Genomic DNA, 6,772 nt, shown 5'->3' with positions numbered 1-6,772 from the left:
CACAGCAAAACAGCAATTTTTAAAAATGCTTAATAAATAGTAAAAAAATTCCAAAAAATGTAAAATTTGGTCTCCAAGCACATTTCAATATGGATTAAATATCTAACGGTTCGGATCGATCGTTTGGACATTGGAAGCGCAAAAATGAGTTATAAACATATGTGGGGATATGCTTATATAAGCATAGGTACCAACCTCTATATATATAGAGAGAGAGAATATATATATATATAGAGAGAGAGAGAGAGAGATGGGCTATGGTGCATTGCAATGCATGAACCCTTTTATGCATTGCACTATAAATCATGGATTTAAAGTCCAAACGACCAATCCGAACCGTTCATCTTGTTCTTCATATTAATATGTACTTGGGGACCAAATTTGACATTTTTTGGAATTTTTTTACTATTTATTAAGCAATTTTGAAAGTCGCTGATCTAATGGTTCAGAAAATTTTACTGTTTTTTACTGTTCACAGCAAAACAGCAATTTTCAAAAATGCTTAATAAATAGTAAAAAAATTTCAAAAAATGTAAAATTTGGTCTCCAAGCACATTTCAATATGGATTAAATATCTAACGGTTCGGATCGGTCGTTTGGACTTTAAATCCATGATTATAGTGCAATGCATAAGGGGGTTCATGCATTGCAATGCACCATAGCCCATCTATATATATATATATATATATATAGAGTTAGGCTGGGGTGCTATGGATAGCATAGTGGCCTCTATGCTACGGCTCAATATTCGAGTTTTCAAAATCCAAACGGTCGATCCGAACCGTTCATCTTATTCTCCATATTAATATCTGCTTGGAGACCAAATTTTATAATTTTCTGAATTTTTTTACTATTTATTAAGCCACTTTGAAAATCGCTAATCCAACGGTTTTACTGTTTTGTGCAGCCACCGTTGGATCAACAATTTTGTAAAATACTTAATAAATAGTAAAAAAATTCAGAAAAATGTAAAATTTGGTCTCCAAGCAGATATTAATATGGAGAATAAGATGAACGGTTCGGATCGACCGTTTGGATTTTGAAAACTCGAATATTGAGCCGTAGCATAGAGACCACTATGCTATCCATAGCACCCCAGCCTAACTCTATATATATATATATATATATATATAGATAGATAGAGAGAGATGGGCTATGGTGCATTGCAATGCATAGGCCATGGTGTGCATTGGACCATAAATTACTGATTCAAAGTCCAAATGACCGATCTAAACCGTTCATCTTGTTCTCCATATTAATATGTGCTTGGAGATCAAATTTTATATTTTTTGGAATTTTTTTACTATTTATTAAGCCACTTTGAAAATCGCTGATCCAACGGTGACTGTTTGGAACAGTAAAATCAGAAGCCACCGTTGGATCAGCGATTTTCAAAGTGGCTTAATAAATAGTAAAAAAATTCCAAAAAATATGAAATTTGGTCTCCAAGCACATATTAATATGGAGAACAAGATGAACGGTTTGGATCGGTCATTTGGACTTTGAATCGGTGATTTATGGTCCAATGCACACCATGGCCTATGCATTGCAATGCACCATAGCCCATCTCTATATATATAGAGAGAGAGAGAGAGATGGGCTATGGTGCATTGCAATGCATGAACCCTTTTATGCATTGCACTATTAGTCATGGATTTAAAGTCCAAACGACCAATCTGAACCGTTCATCTTGTTCTTCACATTAATATGTGCTTGGGGACCAAATTTTACATTTTTTGGAATTTTTTTACTATTTATTAAGCAATTTTGAAAGTCGCTGATCTGATGGTCCAGAAAATTTTACTGTTTTTTACTGTTAACAGCAAAACAGCAATTTTCAAAAATACTTAATAAATAGTAAAAAAATTCCAAAAAATGTAAAATTTGGTCTCCAAGCACATTTCAATATGGATTAAACATCTAACGGTTCAGATCGGTCGTTTGGACTTTAAATCCGTGATTATAGTGCAATGCAGAAGAGGGTTGGTGCATTGCAATGCACCATAGCCCATCTCTCTCTCTCTATATATATATATATATATAGAGTTAGGCTGGGGTGCTATGGATAGCATAGTGGCCTCCCGTGCTACGGCTCAATATTCGAGTTTTCAAAATCCAAACAGTTGATCCGAACCGTTCATCTTATTCTCCATATTAATATCTGCTTGGAGACCAAATTTTACATTTTTCTGATTTTTTTTACTATTTATTAAGTATTTTACAAAATTGTTGATCCAACGGTGGCTGCACAAAACAGTAAAACCGTTGGATTAGCGATTTTCAAAGTGGCTTAATAAATAGTAAAAAAAATCAGAAAAATGTAAAATTTGGTCTCCAAGCAGATATTAATATGGAGAATAAGATGAACGGTTCGGATCGACCGTTTGGATTTTGAAAACTCGAATATTGAGCCGTAGCACGGGAGGCCACTATGCTATCCATAGCACCCCAGCCTAACTCTATATATATATATATAAATATATATAGAGAGAGAGAAAGAGAGAGATTGGCTATGGTGCATTGCAATGTATAGACTCTTTTGTACATTGGATTATAAATCACTGGATTCAAAGTTCAAATGACCGATCCAAACCGTTCATCTTGTTCTCCATATTAATATGTGTTTGGAGACCAAATTTTACATTTTTTTGAAAAAAAATTTACTATTTTTTTAGATTTATTGAAAATCACTGTTTTCAGACAAATTTGAATCACAAATTTTATTATTTTTTTTAGATTTACTGAAAATCACGGTTTGAATTGATTTTTTTAGATTTAGGCTGCGGTTGGCCAAAGGTAATTAGGTATTGGGTGGGGAGACAAAATCAGGTGGGAATTTGCATTTGCTCAGAGAAGCAAATTTCAGAGTTCAAGCCTTTTTCTTCTTAAGCCAGACAATCAAACGAATGAACGATGTACTTCTACCTGGTATTAATATAACAAATAAAAATCCAAATTCTAGATATATAATGTTGCTAATTTATGTAGCTGATCAGGTAGACCAGAGGCCTAAGCAAATTGAGTCCAATTCGAGTTATTGACAAGTGGGATATATAGTTTTGGGGTCTCTTTGATTGTACGAATGTATGAGATATATTGTTGTAAAAATGAGGCTATGGTATTATGCATAACACCTATTAGTTGATATTATGAATTAATATTTGCTTTTAAGTTCTAAATAATCGATCTAAATATGTTAACATGATCTGAATCTTTTAACATAATCCTCATAAAAAAAGATTTGTAGATTAAATTTTATATTTTTAGAATCTTTGTACTTTTTTTGTTGGTAGAAATTTATGTTTTTAAATGGTATAAAATATTTATATAAAGTGATATTTTATTATCTATCTAAAAAATAATAATTATTTTTACAAAATATAAAATTTGATCTACAGATATATTTTTATATGAAGATTGTGTTGGACGGTTTAGATCGAACTATTAAGACTTTGAAAATAAATATATCAATATATAATATGGACTGTTTCTAGAAATATGGTATTAAAGTTGATCTATTGTGTAATATCTAGTGGTTTGAAAAAACCCGACCGGGTCAGACCTGACCCGGCCGAACCATGGACTGCCCCCGAACCGCCCCGAACCTAGCTAGACCCCTGGACCGGCCTGAACTAACTTTAGGGTTGGGTATGGCAAGGGTTTGAGCCGGTTTTTTGAACTAGACCCCCGTAAACCCGATCCGCCCAAACCTCCGACCCGACTAGCCCCGAACCCCCCCCCCCCCCCCCCCCCCCCCCCCCCCCCCCCCCGCCCCCAAAAAAAAAAAAAAAAAAACCCTCAAAAATCCCTAGAAATCCCCAGCCCCGACCAAGACCCGACCCGCACCTGATCCGGACTGACCCGTGCAAATTTTGGACTAAGCGTCTAGCACGGATTTGATCCAACTTCCAACTCCCCAAATGGGATCCACCCCCGATCCAGCCGAACCCGTAGACCCGACCCGTTTTCACAACACTACGTAATATCAAATGAACGATCCATAACTTTAGTAGCTAAAGATAATTCAAACACGTTGGATTAGTTCCTAAGAGAGCTTTTTGGTCATTGATGGGCCACTCTTTACGGCTACATCCGGTGCATGTCAATTTACTTACTAATGTTAATCATTAGTTAACTTTTTGGTAAAGTCTTTTTGTTAAATTTATTTTTAGTGTAATATATAACCAATATAATATTTTTTATTTGAGAGATTGCTGATTTAAAACTTGATTAATTTTTCTTATAAATATTTGAAGTTGAATCATCTATGTACCTTTTTGTACGATAGGTGGTACCAGTCCGTACGCTTTTGTATGGTTTTCTATAATGGAAAATCAGTGGGTTCCCCACTTCTATCAAAAAAAAAAAAATTGAAGTTGAAGTTGAAAGATTTTTATTTGAGAGATTAATGTTGATTGCACTTTTTTGTTAAAATAGTAGTTGGTAATGTCTTTTATTTGAAATATTATAGATTTAAAATTTGGTTGAAACTTTTTTACGGATATTTAAACTTGATAAATATGACTATTTTATCTCCTAAGAAAAAAAAATTCTTAATGTGAAACAACTTTTAACTTGCAACTTAGAATTAACTAGGGGTCTATTCGAATATCACTTTGTTGTCGTGTTATTGCCTTTTAATTAGAACAAGATAATACCAATCCACACTAATAAATGTTACCCATGCAAAAAGGTGATTGGAAAGAAGATTAATCCCCGTAATTTATCTTATGTGACGCCACTAATAAAACTTTTCGTGGTGTCCTGCTGAAACTCAATGAAGTCGTTACTACTTACAAGAGAGCATATTAGCCATTCCGTCGATGACATGTTCCATAACATTTTCATTAAAGGAAAGGAAGGAAAAGAAAAGGAAGTGGAAGTGGAAGTGGGAGTGTGATTGTACTTGTCCGGCACCAATTACTTGCTTCAAAATTTAAAAAAAAAAATGTTTTAAAAATAAATTGAGGGAAGCAAATGTGAATTATGTGGATAAATTTAGCAATTTCGTTTATCTCAGTTTAAGATGTAAATGAGGCGAACTTTTCTGTATTTTGTTCTGCTTCTCGTTTCTTTTCATTACGTAATTGATCGATTGTGGAGCACAACCTAAACCTAATTTGCTTTACCATTGGCAAAAATATAAACGACAGGGAAGTTGCAAAAAAAAATCACAAAGTTGAAACGTGCTATATTAAGTAGTCTTTTATCTCAATTCAAGATGTGAATGAGGCGAACTTTTCTGTATTTTGTTTTGTTTCTTATTTTTTTTCATTACGCAACTGATCGATTGTGGAGCACAACCTAAACCTAATTTGCTTTACCATTGGCAAAAATATAAACGACAGGGAAGTTGCAAAAAAAAATCACAAAGTTGAAATGTGCTATATTAAGCAGTCTTTTATCTCAATTCAAGATGTAAATGAGGCGAACTTTCCTGTATTTTGTTTTGTTTCTCGTTTCTTTTCATTACGCAACTAATCGATTGTGGAGCACAACCTAAACCTAATTTGCTTTACCATCGGCAAAAATATAAACGACAGGAAAGTTGCAAAAAAAAATCACAAAGTTGAAATGTGCTATATTAAGCAGTCTTTTATCTCAATTCAAGATGTAAATGAGGCGAACTTTCTTGCATTTTGTTCTCTTTCTCGTTTCTTTCATTACGCAACTGATTGATTGTGGAGCACAATCTAAACCTAATTTACTTTACCATTGGAAAAAATATAAACGACACGGAAGTCGCAAAAAAAAAATTCACAAAGTTGAAATGTGCAATAAGCAGTATTTTATCTCAATTCAAGATGTAAATGAGGCGAACTTTCCTGCATTTTGTTCTCTTTCTCGGTTCTTTCATTACGCAATTGATCGATTGTGGAGCACAACCTAAACCTAATTTGCTTTACCATTGGCAAAAATATAAACGACACGGAAGTCGCAAAAAAAAAATTTACAAAGTTGAAACGTGCTATATTAAGCAATCTTTGATTATTAATTACTTTGAAAAATGTATTTTACTTTGTGACAAAGTCTCTAGGTTAGTATTATATAGTTACAAGAAGATTAGTTTACATGAGAAATATCACTATGATTATTGTTATAATTGTTATCACCATATGAAAAGAGCAATGCTTATGTTATATATGCTAGGCCCAAGGTTCTAAATAGCTAGCTATAGCTTTTTCATACCTCAAAAGCTATAATCCTATTAACCATTTTTCTTTTATAATGATTCTAAATAGCTAGTTATTGTTGCGTTATAACTTTTTCAGACCTTAAAAGCTATAATGTTATAATCGTTATTTAGAACCTTCATGTTAGCTAATAATTAAGCTAAAACATCTCTGCACTTTTCGTATTTGGAACAATGGAGCCTGAAAGAAATCATATTTAGCTTCTTCATTTTTCATTTTCAAGTCATTATTAATTACTAGAGTTATTTTGAAAACCTTTTCTGAAATAAAAAATAATTATAAAAAAAAACTAAAATAGCATGTATTTATTAATTTTGTATAGAAAAAAGGTTCTTCGTTTTTGGCAACACTAAAGATCTTACAATGGAAAATTTATACCATGATAAATTGTACAATAATTGCTGCAGAAAAATAGAAATGAATTACAACACTTGGTAGTTTTTTGTACTTCAGACTTATCAAATACATCCCTTCAGATTAATGAAGAAATAAACATTAAAATATAAGTCGTGTGGTCTTCATTAATAAAAAGTGAGAATCAGAAGGGGACAAATATAAAGACCTAACATAGTTAAGAA

Source organism: Carex rostrata, chromosome 3 (genome assembly GCF_964058835.1).
Source record: "Carex rostrata chromosome 3, lpCarRost1.2, whole genome shotgun sequence".
NCBI lineage: Eukaryota > Viridiplantae > Streptophyta > Magnoliopsida > Poales > Cyperaceae > Carex > Carex rostrata.
This window is presented reverse-complemented; position numbering follows the sequence as displayed.